At 38.3% G+C, this 20,055-nt stretch overlaps 1 long non-coding RNA gene across 3 annotated transcripts in view; it reads left to right on the forward strand.

Moving 5' to 3' along the window:
* Window positions 1–20,055, forward strand: part of LOC128929955 (uncharacterized) — a 356,823-nt gene that overhangs the window by 36,251 nt on the left and 300,517 nt on the right. For all 3 annotated transcript variants that reach the window (XR_008477320.2, XR_013528907.1, XR_013528906.1), the window contains exon 2: window positions 5,648–5,772. This is a non-coding gene — a long non-coding RNA (uncharacterized LOC128929955). The remainder of the gene's footprint in view (window positions 1–5,647; window positions 5,773–20,055) is intronic.

A 20,055-nucleotide genomic window follows, 5' to 3' on the forward strand; every position in this document is an offset into this window, starting at 1 on the left:
GGTGCACGCCACCACGCCTGGCTAATTTTTGTATTTTTAGTAGAGGCGGGGTTTTATGATGTTGGCCAGGATGGTCTCTATCTCCTGACCTCATGATCCACCTGCCTTGGCCTACCAAAGTGCTGGGATTACAGGTGTGAGCCACCGCACCCGGCCAGATTAATTTTCTAGTAGAATTGTTTTGGTTAACAATGACACCACCTAATGATACATAATTTTTTTAACTTATTAGTTTCTTATAACAACCAGATTGTATTAGTATTCCCCATTACAAAAGAGACTGAAACCTAGAGACGTTGAATAATTTACTGAAGTTTTAATTGCTGATTAATCTCAGAACCAAGTTTTAAATTCGGGACTTTTTTTCTTTAAAGCCTTTATCCTTCTTTGCTACTAAACATAAATGTCATCAGATATGTGAGAGGGCTGATTGTGAACATATCTTCCCAACTCAGAGTTCAGTGACCTCACTTTAATTCCCCAAAGTCAGTCATGGGTACCTGCACCATTAGTAAAGTCTACAAATTAGAGCTTCTGTCACCATCCCACAGGGCTGTTTGTGAAACAATTACCAGCACACCACTGGCTAGATACACATTTGGAAAGCTGTTAGAGTATTGCAGGTATTCACTTGGGGAATTGTTGGTAATGTTTTCTTAATATCTTTATCAGATGAGGATCCCTTTTGGCTTGAATTGGAAGAGGATATACAAATGAGAATTCTCGTGATTATTAAATTATTGAATTGGGGAGGATTTCAGAAAATTTAGTGCTTCATCCAGGCACTTCCATTAAAGAAGCTTTGGGAAGGGTTCCTGTATAACCACAATTCTGCTTGTAGTTCTTCTTAATTTCCAAAACCCATTATGTGCATATTTGTCATAACAATTATCACACTTTGAATTCATGTTCTAGTTATTTATGTATGCATATTTCCTTCCTGTTAGACTACAAGATCTATGATAGAATGCATGCTATTGAGTACTACAACCCTAGAGAGTGTCTGGCACAGTGATTTTTCAGGGATGAGTTCAATATTGATTAAATGAATAACTATTTTTTCTGTTTCAGACACTATGTGATGGTTTAGATAGAATAGTGAAAAAATAACTTAATAAAACATCATATTCTGATCATAAAGATTTTCTTAAAACAGACCATCCTCTGTATCAATCTACTGAAACCATGGATCCATTTGTGAGGTTTACTATTCTACACTTGAAGATATAATTTATTTATTTTTTTCTTGCTGTAAGTACACCTGAAAGACTGACTTTTTGAGGGAGGGGGCACTTTAAAAACCTGTACTAAAGTAAGTACCTATTAGTTTGTATTTGTAATCTTAGCTTGACACATAACTTTTTGGCTCTTTTCTACTATTACCACGGACTTTATTAGCATTTAGTAAACCATTTTTTCCCCCACATAGCCCTTTTAGTTTTAGGTTACAGATTCTATTTTGTCAGTTTTTTATGTTTTGATGATTTAGTGTTATTCAATTATTTTACATTAAAATTATTTTATTAAAATTTTTTTCTTAATTTAAATATATTTGGAATATTGTTTCTGATAGATATGCTTTAGAGTTGGTGAAGGGACAGATTTAATCTTTTCCCCTTGCCAATAACCCATCTGGTTGCTACTCAGCTATGGACCAACCGTCATCAGAGTAACCTGAGAATTTGATAGAAATGTAGTGTCTTGGGCCCCAGTCCAGACCTACTGAATCAGAATCTGCATTTAAAATAATATCCCCAGAAGATTTGTATGCACATTAACGTTTGAGAAAAGCCAATCAATTGAGTCTTTTTCTGAAATTCACCCTGCTGCAAAAGCAGCTGACTATAATGTATTCTTCAATGCAGACCACAAATTGGAATTCTGATTTATTTGATGGTTTAATGTTTATTGACTGCACCTGGTGTGCTAGGTACTGCAAGGAAAATACAAACCAACCAGTGATTGTTCTGCAATTACTTTAAAATCAGAGGACACAGAAAATTTGCTATTTTTTCATTCCTTTGTACTTTAAAAAATATACATTGAAAGAAGAGAAGAGTTGAGTAGGAGAGACAGTCTGGTTGAAATCCCACTCAAGAAGGATGTAGCTCATTGTTAAGAGTAGATGAGGGATGTTTCACATTCTGATAGAAATGAAGGGAATTTTGCCAATCGTCTAGATACTGGGTCTGGGAAAGCAAACATCTGGATGACTGAATTTTGTGTAAACAAAGTATATGGACAATTGCTTGCATTTTCCACTTCCCCTCCAGATGTTTAGCATTGCGTTGATGTAGCTCAAGCTCATTGCTCTCATTCATGAATTTTTAGTAGAAAAAGTTCTAAAAGCATTGATTTCGTGTTGACATTCCATTCCTCATGAAAATTATAGTGTTTAAACCTAATATTTGGTCAAGTTTTTTTCCTCTTGAGTTAAATTACCATTTATATAGTGAATTTAGAAGACATTCTTAGTCACTGTCGTAAGGATATGATGAAATAAAAAGGATTCAGAGGTGTTCAGAATATGCCACCCCCAAATGTGCCATTTTGGCATAAGGATTATTTTAGACTGAAGGCAATTGAAAATCAAAAAATGCAGAAAGAGCTCTCTGTTCCTCTTCCTTAGCTACCACCCAAAAGGCACAGGTTTCCCTTTGTGAAGGTGCTCCCCACCTCCCAAACCAGGAAGAAAGGAGCAACTCTTATTACTGGAGACAGAGAGTTTGCGTGGAGATGAGTCTGCCTAAAGAAACCTTACTAAAATAACGCTTATCTTCCATTAGTTTCTGCTATATATTTTCCGGTTACTTTCTCTCAATTTGTTGTTCCTTGAAGCCCAAACCTATTTTCCATTGTTGAAATGGCAGGTAAGTCCCCAAGTCTAACTGCTTCTTTGAGTTTCACTTCTTGCCTAGAAACACCCATGCTTGTAAAATGGCAATAAATCTGTATAGTGTTTTCCTGTTAATCTGTCTTTTGTCAGTTAAATTTGCAGGGTCTCAGATATTGAACCTGAGTGTAGAGGAAAACTTTTTCTTCCTACACAGTTTCAACTCTGTTAGTACTTCCTTTAAAAAATGTAATAACATTTTAAAAGAGGAAAAGAAGAAATAGAGAAGGAAGGAGAAAGATAAAAAGAAAGATATGAAGCAGGTGGAAAGTCTAAAGCATGAGAATGAGAGTTTTTTGGAATTAGCTGTTTATTCATTTGTTTCATCTAATCATTACTCAAACTGTCAATGACTGCAGGCCTACTATATGGAGAGATTATTATTGTCACACTCTAAGCCTGCAGTGAGGCCAGCTGTTGGATCAATAACAACTCTGCTCCCTCAGATAACGAATCTAAATGAGAATTGCCACTGTTAATCAGGTATCTCGAAATCCTTGAACAGGGCATGGTGATAAATGATTGCTGACTATTGTTCTCCTTTTAACCTCAGTGGACTTTGCTCACCCATATTTTTAATTAACTAATTTAGTTTGGGACATTTAAAATGCTCACATCCCTTCAAAATTCTCCCCAGGGAGGTTATTCCTGGAATAGACATCAGGACAAATGCCCTTCCTTTCTTTGTAGAGATATATTTGGCACATATTTATTTTTTCTCAGAGGAACACATTTCCAAGGAAGACTTTGGTTTCACATTTCACTTAGCACTTAGTTCTTTACCTCACAGAATGACAGCATTTTAAAATTCAGCAAAAATATACAGTGCTCTTTACGGAGTATTAAACAAAAGTCAAAGCTTTGGAAAATTACAACCTTCAGTGCAAAAGAATATATTTTCTGCTTTTTTGAAAGTCAAATAGCAATGAAAAAATCTTTTAGAAAAAAATGCTGAGTTAAACTGAGGTTATGGACAAGTCTTAATAGTTAAAAGATATTCCGAATGTTAAGACTAAGATTTTAGCTTTTAATTTAATTTAATTTGATTTAATTTTTTGAGACAGAGTCTTGCTCTGTCACTCAGACTGGAGTGCAATGGCGTGATCTTGGCTCACTTCAACCTCCACCTCCCAGTTTCAAGTGATTCTCTTGCCTCAGCCTCCTGAGTAGTTGGGATTACAGGTGCCCACCACCATGTCCAGCTATTTTTTTGTATTTTTAGTGGAGATGGGCTTTCATTATGTTGGTCAGGCTGGTCTTGAACTCCAGACCTCAAGGTGTTCCACCCACCTTGGTCTCCCAAAATGCTGGGATTATTGGCATGAGCCAGCAGTTATGGAAATTATTATTTTTACATGTATTAAAAATTTGAAACAAGTTGGCATCTTCTCTACAACATTGAGAATATCTCATGATCGTATTGCTGTCAAGTGATTTTGTAAAGCTAGGACTGATGTTATACTTAATAGAGATAAGGGGCACTCATTTGCATTTTTGCTTTCCAATGCTTCTCTCTCATATTTAGAGACTGTAACCAAGACAAAATAATTGAAAACAGTTGATTATTTTGTCTCCTTCACTTGACTGATAAATTAGCAAATGTAGTTAAAATACTTATGTGAGATTGGTGGGGGGAGGCGGAAGAATAGTCATAGCTTCTCACTGAAAACTTTTCTGGATATCAAGTCCAGCTTTCCATATCTAGAAACCTTCCTGTTAATTTATGTGAGGTCTGAAAAAACATTTTAATCCCTTTTGGTTATCTAAATATAAGATATTTTTGTTGTTACCTTTTATAGCATTTATGAACTACCATTCTAGTTATTTATTGCTTGCAGGAAAAAAAAAGCATTCCAAAATGTAGTTGTGTAGAATAACAGCCGTGGAGTAGGAATTCAGACAGAATTCTATAGAAATGGTTTATCTCTGTTGCATGAAGTCTGGGCTTTAACTGGGAAGACTCAAATGGCTGAGCAGTGGCTCAAATGAATGGGTGCTTGAATTATTTGGCAACCTCTTTGCTCACATGTCTGGCATGTTGCCCAGCATGGTGTAAAGGCTGGGCTCAGCTGTAGCTGTTGATAAGAATGCATACACATTGCTTTTCCATATGGACCAGGCTTCTCATTCTCATAGTGTGGTGGCTGGGTTCTGAAAGGAAGAAGCCCAAGTCGGGGCACCAGAAGAGAGAAGCATCTCTAAGCGAGAAGGTGAAGCTGCATGGGCTTTTGTGGCCCAGCCTTGGAAATCAGAGAACGTTACTTCTGTTCTATTCCATTGATAAAAGCAAGTATAGCCCTGCCCACATTCAAGGGAAGATGATACAGGTGTTAACGTAAACTAAGTATGTCCCGAGAAGGACTCTATGAGTAAGTCTATCTTTCAGTCTTTGTAGATAAACTGTAACCTAGCTTAGTAGTCAGACACAATTAAAAACCTAACTTAATAGTATGCACCTGTAACAATGGCTGGGTGTTGGCCAGTACCAGCGGCCATACTTCAACCACTCACGGACTGCTGAATGTTCAACTACATTCAAATAAGGCAAACCCCAACCAATCTCACTGTTTCTGTACCTCATTTCTGATTTCTGTACATCATTTTACCTTTGTCTATAAATTTGTTCTGACCACGAGGTACCCCTGCAGTCTCTCTGAATCTGCTGTGATTCTGGGGGCTCCCCAATTCAAGCATCATTCATTGCTCAATTAAGCTCCTTTAAATTTAATTCAGCTGAAGTTTCTCTTTTATCAGGTGGTATCAGAAGCGGGATCCAAAACGGAGCTTCTAGCAAACTCCTGGAGTGCCGAGTGAACACACAAGGTACCAGCAGAACCGACTTGTGTCCACGGATCTCTCAGAGCGGCTGGGGATGGTGGGTAAGTTCACTCTGAGATTTCAGAGCTCCACAGATGTGTGTTTTGAGCTCTCTGAGTTTCTTTGAGCACATTTCTAATCCTAATTGGGTTTGGAGTCACGACACAAACTGGACTGGGTCCAGGAACAGAGATTTGATCTGGGAATTGATGGGCTTGGATCCAGATAGAGACCTCGTACATCTGATTGGGTCAGAGAGGAACTGGTAGTAAGCAATAATATTGCAGGGGTTATAAATCTGGCTTTTGAAAATTCAGTTTTTTTCGTGTTCTACCCCTTTGTTTCATTTTTCTTGTGTGCTTAGGCAGAAAAAGAAATTATGGCTAAGTTAATGAAGAGAACCTGAGAGTAAAGCCAATATTTTAGGCAAAAATGGGATCCTTAATTTCTGGAAAACTGAGTTCCTTCTGGTTTATACATTAGGCCTGGGAAGCAGTGAAGTCCTACAGAAACGGCAACTTCTTACTAAAGATAACTTACGGAGGACTGCTCCGTATGAACAGGAATGCAATGAAGTACATTTAGAAATGAGGGTTCTTGGTAAAGTGCCTTTTGGCTGAGAACAGGTTTGGCACCACAGGACATCAACTGCTATTCCCTTTGGAATAATTTGCCTCGCACTCTTTGCTGATGGCTGTAGGTGACAGGATTAGGCATGTACAGGATTGTGGGACATGGGGAGCCTTTTCCTCCCCAAAAGGGGAAGCTTGATAGCTGATGGGATGACTGGAAGAGATTCCTTTACTACCAAGAAGCAGCCACCTGAACTTTTCAGTGTCATTGCAGTGGGCGGGTCTTTCTCTGGCCTCCCTGATCGGTTCACCTTCCCCACCCTGCCACAGGCAATGCTTTTCTCTCTCTCCTTTCCCTCATCTTTTCTGTTATTCAGGGCAGCCATCTTGTCCAGAGACCACATGTTGAAGCTTCTAGTCCAAGGTTGGATTAATGATGATGGGGCCCAACTAAGGGGCAGATTTAAGCCTTCCCAGTTTGATACTGGGTGCTAAGCAGAGTGACTAATGTCTATGTTTTATTGCCCGTGTTTTACTGTGGTCAGAACAAAAAAGATAATTTTTCTTGATGATGTGGCTTGGCCCCAGCATGATGGTGCAGCAAGCTAGGTCACTAGGACTGCTCAGGGAAAGGGAGCCCAGAAGCCTGGCATGCTAGCACAAAGGTAAGCATTTCTTACCAGTCATATTTCTAGCCTCCCTCTCTCTGTGCAAACAGTTGACTGAATCATCAAAGTCACTGTTTCTCTCTTCTGTAAAGTTTTGATCACTGCAAATAATAATTCTGAGGCTAGCCTTAAACTGATATATCTGTGCTATGAATTCATTTTTCTGGGTCAAGGGTTACTTAAGGATAAAACTTGGGCTTAGGACCCCATATGTTCTCTGCTCAAGACGACCCAGCAAGCTGATCAATAACAAACTTTCCTGCAGGTTCCTGAAACAAACAAAAAAAACTGGTTGAGGTCTCCATCTTGTTTTATGTCCTTGAGAACTTGACATTGTAACCACGTGGCAGTATTTTCTCTTGGTTTCTGTCTTCCAGGGAACAGGAATTTTAGGGTTTATGTCACAGTTAGCTCTAAAAATTATCTTGAGTAGTTAAAAGACTTTGCAAGCTCAAAATTAACTACTCTACACTCCTTTTGGGAAGGACAGTGAAGACTGCCCTGTGCTGTTGCTCAGTAGCTAATATTTGGGTCTTTTACACTGGTGGTCTGGGTTTGATTCCCTGCTTAGGAAGTAGGTTTAATATCTGCATAATCTTGTCTAGTCTCTTCTCCATGGACTTTCTTAAATTTTACGTTCTCTGAGCACCTGGGAGGTTATCTTTGGTAAAGTTCAAAACCCAGAAATATCAGCTGTTTGGCCTGGCTAAAATCAGATTAATAAGAAATTTTAAAAGGGCTTTATTAAAGAGTGCTATGGTTAAAACTCAGCTTAATTAAAAATGGATATTCAAGCTTTAACAGCCTGAACTCCTTGGCAAAAATGGAGGTACCAGAAATCCCTTTCCTGGTCCTGTTCTTCCAAGGGCTCTACCCTAAAGCCAATAACCAATTAAGTAACTTATAAACTGGCAATGAAAAATCTTATGACTACTATAGTAATCTTCTGTTTATCTGTCTACATAATTATATATGTGTTGTGTGTAATGTTTATATAAAAGAGCTCTAATTGACTTACACAAAAATAAGCACTTAAATATTTTGAAAGCAAAATAAAAACTAATGCCTTTTACTTCGTGTAACTTTAGTAAGTTTTGGGAAATTAAAGTAGCTTTAAAGATTATTGATAAAAAAGATATTTTGCAGGTCAGATATTAGGTTTGCTAAATGCTTAAGATCATAAACTGCTTTGGCTTTTGAAAATTATTCAATTTATTTTGGAGATATTAAATTCTAAGTAAGACCTGGAGATATATAGAATTAGCCATCCTCTTAGCTTTTCAAAGGTTATACAGAAAAAAGATTTTATATAAGGCTGTCAAAGGTTTGTAAAAATTAATTATAAGAGATTCTGTGTGTGAACATATGGGCTAAAGTGAAAATGGCATTATTCAGTTTTTTTTTTCCCCATACATGGACATTGGAATAGAAGCACAACAGAGTTTTCCTAGAACATTGTTCTGCTCTGAGAGAAAAATTGTTAGGGTTTATAAAAATCTTATCTTATGGTCAAATTAATTAAAATTGAATAGATTTATAAAATGTTATTGAAAAACTAGCTTTAACATTAAAAATATACTAATGGAAACATGAAATTTGGTTTTTTCTCTTAAAAAGAAGTTTTATGTAATATTAAATGATAATGAAAGCGTTTGTTTACCTTTTAAGTAAACTATGAAAGAAAATGTAGGTAGAAGGGAAGGAAAGGAGGCAGTCAGTTGGCCTCATGCTGTCTTCATTGGGTCTTGTTTGGAAAACTGAGTCTCCTCTCTACCAGAATAATGTTTTTTCCTTTTTAAAATTTTTGAGTTACCATTTTGGCTAAATGAATGACTTATGGTAACGTAAGATTCTATTTTGTGATAGCCAATGTTCTAAACCCTTGCTATTTAACAAACCTTTCAAAATCAAGCTCTGGCCTATCATGCTAAATCAGCCAATACTAAATTTGTTTGAATATGCAATTTGAATAAACTCCATGGTCTCCAAGTCACATTACCTATGGTATCTTATTAGTTATCAGTGCTTTGCACCTGGAGAAATAACTGGCATTGATGAGAACGTAAGTCCAATGTTAAGCGTACTCATGAAGAACCAGAACAGCTGCCTGTCCTTCCTGAGTTTGTAATTAAATGCTCTGCATTCCGTGACTCATCATGGAAAAGATAAAATAATCCAAATTGAATATGCTGGTGTGATGACTTATAAATTGTGGAAATAGTTTAAAACCAATGTTTGGTTCCATATTCCTGGGAAAACAAGCAAAGTTTCAGGTACATTTGGCTATCTGATGGGTCATTTAAACATTTATAAAGGGATTTCATTCAATTGTCATTTCAGTACATGTTTTCTGGTTGTATAAAAGCTTTTCCATGCAAGAGGGCTGATGTTATATAATGATAGCCTATTATGCTACAGTGTACAGTGTATTTTCACCAGGTAAAGAAAGCTTTTTTTTTTTTTTTTGGAGATGGAGTCTCAAACCTCTGCCTTCTGGGTTCAAGTGATTCTCTTGCCTCAGGTTTCTGAGTAGCTGGGATTATAGGTATGTGCCACCACGACCAGCTAATTTTTGTATTCTTAGTAGAGATGGGGTTTCACCATGTTGATCAGGCTGGTCTCAAACTCCTGACTTTGTGATCTTCCCGCCTCTGCCTTCCAAAGTGCTGGAATTACAGGCCTGAGCCACTGTGCTCAGCCCAAAGAAAGTTTTTTTGTGGTTCACTGAGGATAATCCCTTCACAATCTAGAACCTGAAGGTTGGATTTTCTGAGAACATCAGAGAAGGACAATCCTTGCTATCCATACTACTGCAAAACCTTGAAGCCTTGAACCTTGGGTTTGTAATCTCACAACTGAGAGGGGTCCCTTTATGCTCCTGGAACTGTGCACCCATTGGAACTCTTAAGTTAAAATTAACCTGGAAAGTTTCTCCCCAGAAGAAGATGGCATCCTTGATGTGAATGGCCTTTACCAAGATGACGGGTCAAGACTTCTACCATCACAAGAGTCTTTGAATATTTCTTCCTTCTTTATGCCTCTATGAACAATAGAAATGAAAAGAGGTCTATTATGTGCACTTATAGCATATACTTTTATTTGTGAAGGATTTTGCAGCCAGCCTTATACATGAATAACCTTATGCTTTAATAGATAAAAGATGAAGGCCAATGTAGGTGAGAAATTTTAATGGTACATAAACTTTAGTTGCCTCATAATCAGTGAAAACTCCTCTTAACCCACATCATGGATTAAAGAGAACATTCCCAGGAGGCTATTAGTCTTCTAGAAGGACATTATTTTTTAGGTCCTTTTCCCATGGTTTAGAACAAAAGAGGCAATAATTATAAATGCCTTCCTCATAACAGCCTCCACGGAAAATTCTACTTAAGGCTGTCATCACACAACAGACTTGAATTCTCTTGTGAAAGTTATGCTAGATAATAGAATTGGCTAAACAGAAAAGTACCTGTGCAGCTGCTGACACTTGTGGTATATGGAGAAATACGTCAAATGCAGATTATAAAAATTCAGTTTTAGGGGATTCATGAAAAGACCACTTCGTCAAGTGAGTAGACTCTTCATTTAGCTCATTTTTGAATCTATTTAATTTTAGGTGGTTTGGTTTAAGGGGACCCTGGGTAAGGCGCATACTTCAAACTCTTGTTATCATCCTCCCGATAGTCATAAGAGTCTCCCTGGTGCACTGTATTCTCTCAAAAGTTGTATTTTTTATTTTATTTATTTATTTATTTGAGACTGAGTCTCACTCTGTCACACAGGCTGGAGTGCAGTGGCACAATCTTGGCTCACTGCAATCTCTGCCTCCCAGGTTCAAACAATTCTTGTACCTCAACCTCATGAGTAGCTTGGATTACAGGTGCCCGCCACCATGATTGGCTAGTTTTTGTATTTTTAGTAGAAATGGGGTTTCACCATGTTGGCCAGGCTGGTTTCAAGCTCCTGATCACTGGAGACAGTGATCCATCCACCTCGGCCTTCCAAGGTGCTGGGATTACAGGCATGAGCCACTGAGCCCGGCCTATTCTCTCAAAAGTTTTAAATGTTTTCATGCAGTCATCTCTAGAACATCAAATGGTCTCTCTTCAACTGGAATGACAAACTGAAAGAAATATGTGACCTTGAGGACACTGTAACCTATGAATGACGTGCTGAGATGGGAAATCTAAAATGATAGTAATTGAGAGTGGCACTAAGGCCCTACATTTTGTTCACACTCTCATCTAAGTGAGAACCTGGCCATAAGGGGATATTTTTTAAAAACAAAATTATGGGAGGCCATTATTTTGGACTGAACTTATGTACTAGGCCCCAGCAAACCAAACCAAACCAAACTAAAATGGATTCATTTGTGCTAAATGTGACATAATCAAACTTAGGCTTTTAGAAAACACATAGATCTTAGAACAGACCAGGTTTTGTTTTTCTCCTGTAAAAAGGATATTTCAGCATAAGGAGGGACCCTCTACTTAGTCCTTATTCTCTCTTTGCAAAACCCACTGTTATACTGTTTCCCATTGTGTTTCAAAACCATATAAATACATTTATGATAGTGATAGTAACATCAATGATGAAGGTTTTGGTCAGTCTCAAAATTGAGAAAATGGCCAAAAGGGGGAAATTTCTAAAAATTATTTATTTATTATAGTTCTGAGGTACATGTACAGATTGTGCAGGTTTGTTACATAGGTATACATGTGCCATGGTGGTTTGCTGCATCCATCTCCCCGTCATCTACATTAGGTATTTCTCCTAATGTTACCCTTCCCCAATCCTCCCACCCCCTGCTATACCTCTCCCGGCCCCCTCACCCCCGGCAGGCCCCAGTGTGAGATGTTCCCCTCCCTGTGTCTGTGTGTTCTCATTGTTCAACACCCACTTATGAGTGACAACATGTGGTGTTTGGTTTTCTGTTCTTCTGTCAGTTTGCTGACAATGATGGTTTCTAGCTTCATCCATGTCCCTGTAAAGGGGTTGAAATCATCCTTTTTTATGGCTGCATAGTATTTCATGGTGTACATGTGCCACATTTTCTTTATTCAGTCTATCATTGATGGGCATTTGGGTTGGTTTCAAATCTTTGCTATTGTAAACAGTGCTGCAATAATGTACCTATGCATGTCTCTTTATAACAGGATGATTTATAATCCTTTGGGTATATACCCAGTAATGGGATTGCTGGGTCAAATGGTATTTCTATTTCTAGTTCCTTGAGGAATTGCAACACTGTCTTCCACAATGGTTGAACTAAATTACACTCCCCCCAACAGTGTAAAAGTCTTCCTATTTCTCCACATCCTCTCCAGCACCTGTTGTCTCCTGATTTTTTAATGATAGCCATTCTAATTGGCTTGAGGTGATATTTCAATGTGGTTTTGATTTGCATTTCTCCAATGACCAGTGATGATGAGCATTTTTTATATGTTTGTTGGCTGCATAAATGTCTTCTTTTGAGAAGTGCCTGTTCATATCCTTTGCCCATTTTTGATGTTTTTTTTTCCCTTGAAAATTTGTTTAAGTTCTTTGTAGCTTCTGGTTATTAGCCCTTTTTCAGATGGGTAGACTGAAAAATTTTTTCCCCATTCTGTTGGTTGCTGGTTCACTTTAATGATTGTTTCTTTTGCTGTGCAGAAGCTCTTAAGTTTAGTTAGATCCCATTTGTTTATTTCAGCTTTTACTGCCATTACTTTTGGTGTTTTATTCATGAAGTCCTTGCCTATGCCTATGTCATGAATGGTATTGCTTATGTTTTCGTCTAGGGTTTTTATGGTGTTGTGTCTTATGTTTAAATCTTAAATCCCTCTGGAGTTAATTTTTGTATAAGGTATAAGGAAGAGATCCAGGTTTAGCTTTTTGCTTATGGCTAGCCAGTTTTCCCAACACCATTTATTAAATAGGGAATCCTTTCCACATTGCTTGTTTTTGGTCAGGTTTGTCAAAGATCAGATGGTTGTAGATGTGTGGGTTGCCTCTGAGGCCTCTGTTCTGTTCCATTGGTCCCTATCTGTTTTGGCACCAGTACAATGCTGTTTTGATTACTGTGCCCTTGTAGTGTAGTTTGAAGTCAGGTAGTGTGATGCCTCCAGCTTTTTTTTTTATTTTCTTGGTTAGGATTGTCTTGGCTATGCAGGCTCTCTTTTGGTTCTCTATGAAGTTTAAGGTGGTTTTTTTTCCCCAATTATGTGAAGAAAGTCAATGGTAGCTTGATGGGGATAGCATTGAATCTATAAATTGCTTTGGGCAGTATGGCCATTTTCATGACATTGATTCTTCCTAAGCATGAGCATGGAATGTTTTTCCATCTGTTTGTGTCCTCTCTTATTTCCTTGAGCAGTAGTTTGTAGTTCTCCTTGAAGAGGTCCTTCATATCCCTTGTTTAGTTGTATTCCTAGGTAACTTATTCTCTCTGTAGCAGTTGTGAATGGGAGTTCACTCATGATTTGGCTCTCTGTTGCTCTGCTATTGGTGTATAGGAATGCTTGTGATTTTTGCACATTGATTTTGTATCCTGAGGCTTTGCAGAAGTTGCTAATCAGCTTAAGGAGATTTTGGGCTGAGACGATGGGTTCTTTTAAATATACAATCATGTCATCTGCAAATAGAGACAATTTGACTTCCTGTTTTTCTTTTCTTTTTTTTTTTGAGATGGAGTTTCGCTCTTGTTACCCAGGCTGGAGTGCAATGGCGCGATCTCGGCTCACTGCAACCTCCGCCTCCTGGGTTCAGGCAATTCTCCTGCCTCAGCCTCCTGAGTAGCTGGGATTACAGGCACGCGCCATGGTGCCCAGCTAATTTTTTGTATTTTTAGTAGAGATGGGGTTTCACCATGTTGACCAGGATGGTCTCGATCTCTTGAGCTCGTGATCCACCTGCCTCGGCCTCCCAAAGTGCTGGGATTACAGGCTTGAGCCACCACGCCTGGCCTGTTTTTCTAATTGAATACTCCTCGTTTCTTTTTCTTAACTGATTACCCTGGCCAGAACTTCCAATACTGTGCTGAATAGGAGTGGTGAGAGAGGGCATCCTTTTCTTGTGCCAGTTTTCAAGGGAATGAATGCTTCCAGTTTTTGCCTATTCATTATGATATTGGCTGTGGGTTTGTCGTAAATAGCTTTTATTATTTTGAGATATGTTCCATTGATACCTAGTTTATTTAGAGTTTTTAGCATAAAGGGCTGTTGAATTTTGTCAAAGGCCTTCTCTGCAACTATTGAGATAATCATATGGTTTTGTCTTTGGTTCTGTTTATGTAATTGATTATGTTTATAGATTTGCATATATTGAACCAGCCTTGCATCCCAGGGATGAAGCTGACTTGATCATGATGGATAAGTTTTTGATGTGCTGTTGGATTCGGTTTTCTGGTATTTTATTGAGGATTTTCGCATGAATGTTCATCATGGATATTGGCCTGAAATTTCCTTTTTTATTTGTGTCTGTGCTTTCTGTTGATGTTGAAGCTATTTCTTTCTGTCCTTTTTTTTTTTTTTTTTTTGAGACGGAGTTTTGCTCTTGTGACCCAGGCTGGAGTGCAATGGCGCAATCTCGGCTCACCGCAACCTCTGCCTCCTGGGTTCAGGCAATTCTCCTGCCTCAACCTCCTGAGTAGCTGGGATTACAGGCACGCGCCACCATGCCCAGCTAATTTTTTATATCTTTAGTAGAGACGGGGTCTCACCATGTTGACCAAGATGGTCTCGATCTCTTGACCTCATGATCCACCCGCCTCGGCCTCCCAAAGTGCTGGGATTACAGGCTTGAGCCACCGCGCCCGGCCTTCTTTCTGTCTTTTAATTTTCCTTCTAACAGTCAGACCCCACTGCTGCAGGTTGGTTGGAAGTCCACTCCAGACCCTGCTTGCCTGAGAATCACCAGGGGTGGCTGCAGAGCAGCAAAGATTGCTGCCTTGTTCTTCCTCTGGTAGTTTCATCCTGGAAGGGGTGTCCACCAGATTTCAGCCAGAGCTCTCTTGTATGAGGTGTCTCTTAGCTAGATTTAATGGGGGTCAGGGAGCCACTTGAGGAGGCAGTCCTTGACTGGCTGCTGCCTTTTTTTAAGAGATGCCCTGTCCAGCAAGAAGGCGGTCTAGTCACAGTCTGCCTGCAGAGGCCTTGCTGAGCTGCTTTGGGCTCCACCCAGTTGCTGTGTAAACTTTGCAGGGACTTTGTTTACACAGAATAGTTTAGAACTGCCTACCCGAGCCTCAGTAATGGTGGATGCCGTTAGGAGGAAATTGTTAAAGCAAACGAAATATGGCCTGAGAAAGACTCCTTAATTCCATATTTTAGTCACTGTGGATGAACTGTAACCTAGCTTGATAGTCAGACAAAATTGAAAACCTAACTTAATAGTATGCACCTGTAGCAATGGCTGAGTGTTGGTCAATCCCAGTAGCCATTCTTCAATCACTCATAGAGTGCTGAATGTTCAAACTGTGTTCAAATAAGGCAAATGCCAAGCTGTAACCAATCTCACTGTTTCTGTACTTCACTTTGGATTCCTGTACGTCACTTGACCTTTTTTTGTCTATAAATTTGTCCTGAGCATGAGGCAGTGCTGGAGTTCCTATGAATCTGCTGTCATTCTGGGGGCTGCCCAATTCACAATTGTCCATTGCTCAATTAAACTCCTTTAAATGTAATTTGGCTGAAGTTTTTCTTTTATCTCAAGCCTCACCTCTTGATGGGAGCAGTATAAAAAATTTGTGGTCATTTTTTTAAAAGCACCATAGCACCCAATTCACAGTTAATTTTTTTTCCCTTTTCTAATTATCTTACAAAAAAGCAGAAGGTATCTGGCACTTATAGGAGGAAACCAGAGGCAAGTCCTGTGTTTTATTAGAAAGTCAGATGCAAGAATACTAACCAATTCCTTTATATTTCTCAATATAACCCAATATTTCTCATTTGTCATTACACAGTGGGTTCCAGCAAAATATTAGGTAGAAAAATTAATTGCTATGAGAATTTTAAATGAATTGTTCTTTCCAAGGCTCCTTGCAATCAATCAGAATGGATGCTGCATTAGTGTTTTCTCTGATGTAGCAATCATTAACTACAGCTCTATTAACTGTTCATTTGTGGCATGAAATAGATCCAAATACAGAGGACTACTTTTGAACTGAGCCATTGTTTAGAATATTAGAACACAAATCAATGCATATTGACTGGGCTTGTGTAGATGTATGTGATAGCATTGCCCTCAACAAAATATGGTTCATTTCTTCAAAACAATGTGTAAAGCTTAGAACAAAAATAAGAAGCAGTTAAGTTTTTCAAGATATTGAACTCTAGGGACTGAGTTAATAAGTTCATTTTTAAAGATGCTTGATGCTGTATGAAAAGATACTACAATTTCTAAAGCAGCTACTTCTGTGTGGATGGTGGTGGGTAAGAGGCCAGAGAAGGATAATAACTATAGGTAACACTCTTAGGACACTTTAACGAGCATCCATCTTCTCTATTGGCACTCAGAAGAAACTTGTAAGGCAGGCACTATCATCCCAAATTTACAAACAAGCAAATTGATATCAGAGGTTCTTTGCAGTACGCTGAAAGTCACTGTCTTGCAGTGGTGGAAAGGAGATTTAAATTCCTCAGATATGATTGTCTCTGGAGACTCACATCTGATCCTCTTCAGACACATAAGTACTCTTTCTCTGTGTTCTCATAATATCTTGAAATCTATCTATATCCACCACTCTGTGTTGTAATTATCTTCTTGTGTGTTTATTTCTCCCTACTTGAGTTCAAGAAAGAAGAGAGGTCCTTGTCTCATATATCAGCACCCACTAAGGATTCAACTCAAAGTGACCAGGGAATGCTTGCAGAATGAAAGAATAAATGTAATAGCTGTGGATTATCAGGAGGTTATCTCTCCCTGCAGCTGGTGAATTACCATTTTTAGAGAAGCAGTGTGATAATCATTGAACCATCACCTGACATTCTTAGTGGGTGGGGACAGAGCCCTCTCCTGCCCCCCTCACGCCTGTCTAACTACTTGTAACATATGTATGTGTATTTGTATGTACACACACACACACACACACACACACACACACACACACACACATATTCTGTACTTACGAGCCTAAAGGCTTGATTAGATTTAGGTTAAACACTTTTTGAAGTAATACTTTGTGAGCGATATTGTGTAGTTCATGTTGTATTTCATTGGGGGGGCACTACTATCAGGTTTTCTTAATGATTCTACATTTCTATATATCTGTATTATTTGTTTAGGGTTTGTCCAACAGATCTTTTCAACAAAAAGGTATGTTTTCTCTTTTGCATTTGGCAAATAATCTGTGTAGTGATATTCTAGTGCTGTATAGAGGTACTCTGTTTGATTTAGTCCCTAAATCAATTATATAATTGGGAGACCTTAAATGATGATTTCCAAATTTTAACATTTATTTTTTAAAATTCTTAGTCAACACTTGCTTTTAGAAAAGGACAGACTTTTTTTCCCCATCAACTGGGATTGAACTGTACTTGCACTTAAAAGCATAACTTTCCCTTTAATTACTAATAATCAAAATAATAAGTTGGAGACTTTCCAGGACATTGGTTTGGGCAAAGTTTTCTTGCATAATACTCTACAAGCACAGGCAATCAAAGCAAAAATGGTCAAATAGGATTACATCAAGTTAAAAAGCTTTTGCCCAGCAAAGGATATACTCAACAAAGTGAGGAGACAGCCCACAGAGTGGGAGTGTATATCTGCAAGCTACCCATCTGACAAGTGATTGATAACCAGAATATAGACGTAGCTGAAACAACTCAAAAGGAAAAAAAAATCTAATAATTCAATTAAAAAGTGGACAAAAGATCTGAGTAGACATTTCACAAAAGAAGACATACACATAGCAAACAGGTATATGGAAAGGTGTTTAACATCATTGATCATCAAAGTGATGCACATCAAAATTGCAATGAAATATAATCTCACCCCAGTAAAAATGGTTTCTATCCAAAAGATGGGCAGTAACAAATACTGGCGAAGATGTGGAGAAAAAGAAACCCTCTCACATTGTTGGAAATGTAAGTTAGTACAACCACTATGCAGAAGAGTTTGGAGGTTTCTTAAAAAACTATAAAAAAAACTACCATATAACCCATAATCCCACTGCTAGATCTGTAATTAAAAAAATCAGTATATCAAAGAGATCTCTGTACTCTCATATTTATTACAGCACTATTAACAATAGCCAAGATTTGGAAGCAACCTCTATCCATCAACAGATAAATGGATAAAGAAAATGCGGTATATATATATATACACACAATGGAGTACTATTCAGCCACAAAAAAGAATGGTATCATTTGCAACAACATGGATGGAACTGGAGGACATTATGTTGAGTAAAATATGCCAGGCATATAAAAACAAACTTCGCATGTTCTCACTTAGTAATGGGAGCTAAAAATTAAAACAATTGAACTTACGGAGATAGAAAGTACAATAATGTTTGCCAGACTCTGGGAAAGGCAGTAGGGTGGGGGGCAGGGGACCAGTGGGGATGATTAATGTGTACAAAAGTATAATTAGATAAAATACGTAAGATATAGTATTTGATAGCTTATCAAATACTATAAGGTGACTGCTGAAACAGTAATGTATTATACATTTTAAAATAGCTAATAACAATGGTTGAATTGTTTATAACACAAAGAAGACATGCTTGAGGTGATGGATACCCCATTTACTCCCATGTGATTATTATGCATTGTATGCCTGTATCAAAATAGTTTATGTACCCCATAAATATATACATCTATGTAGCCATAAAAATTAAAAATTAAATAAATACACTTTGGGAGGCTGAGGCAGGCAGATTTCCTGAGCTCAGGTGTTCGAGACTAGCCTGGGTAATATGGTGAAACCTCGTCTCTACTAAAATACAAAAAAGTAGCTGGGCATGGTGGCATGTGCCTATATTCCCAGCTACTCAGAAAGCCGAGGCAGGATAATTGCTTGAACCCTGGAGGTGGAGGTTGCAGTGGGCTGACATTGTGCCCCTGCACTCCAGCCTAGGTGACAGAGTGAGACTCTGTCTCCAAAAAATAAAGAAATACAAAAATATTAAGTTGTATAATAATTACTTCCAATTATGGAAAATATTTTTAAAAAATATTATTTTAATGTGTGTTTATATGCTGTTCATTTTTTTCTTAAATATGAAATAACAGCACATTTGCAAGTTGAATGATTCAGAAGAGAAAAAACTTTGATTTATAGAAAAGAGAAGGAAGGACCAGTCATAGTGGCTCACACCTGTAATCCCAGCACTTTGGGCAGCCAAAAGGAGTAGATCACCTGAGACTGGGAGTTAGACAAGCCTAACCAACTTGGAGAAACCCCATCTCTACTAAAAACACAAAATTAGCCAGGCGTGGTGGTGCATGCCTGTAATACCAGCTAGTTGAGAGGCTGAGGCAGGAGAATTGCTTGAACCTGGGAGGAGGAGGCTGCAGTGAGCCAAGATGGTGCCATTGTACTCTAGCCTGGGCAACAGAAGTGAAACTCCATCTAAAAAAAAAAAAAAAGGAAAACAGAAGGAAGGATTAATAGAGTCAGGTTTTGAAGGGGAAAGGAAGACAGATTTGGATACACAAGGAAGGGAAGATATGCTTATACTAATACCTAAAAATGTCAACTTAGGGAGACCAGTGTTCCCCCACTCCCTCTGTGTCTGGCCTGGAAAATTACTGTAGGCAGTGAGCTGCTGTTATTACAGAACATACTTCTCTTGTTTTCCATTGTTCAGGGATTACTATACTTCGTTGCCTGATGCCCACTGTGTTGAAAACAACTATTTTACATGTTGTTTTTTCAGACAGGAGTATAAATCTGATCCCTGACACTCCATTTTTGTCAGAGCAGATGCCGGAATGAATTTATTACAATTCAGCTTTTGGAATAGTATATTAATATTGTATGAATTAGCTAATTATGTTATCTTACAGAAAGCAGGATTATGAGGGAATGGTACTTGGAAAGGGTAATTCTAGGGTGGAGAGGTGCATGTAGTTTATGTCAGTGTGAGAGCACTGGTAGTTGGGAGGGAGCTGATGTTACCTCT

This window comes from Callithrix jacchus, chromosome 17, assembly GCF_049354715.1.
Source record: "Callithrix jacchus isolate 240 chromosome 17, calJac240_pri, whole genome shotgun sequence".
NCBI lineage: Eukaryota > Metazoa > Chordata > Mammalia > Primates > Cebidae > Callithrix > Callithrix jacchus.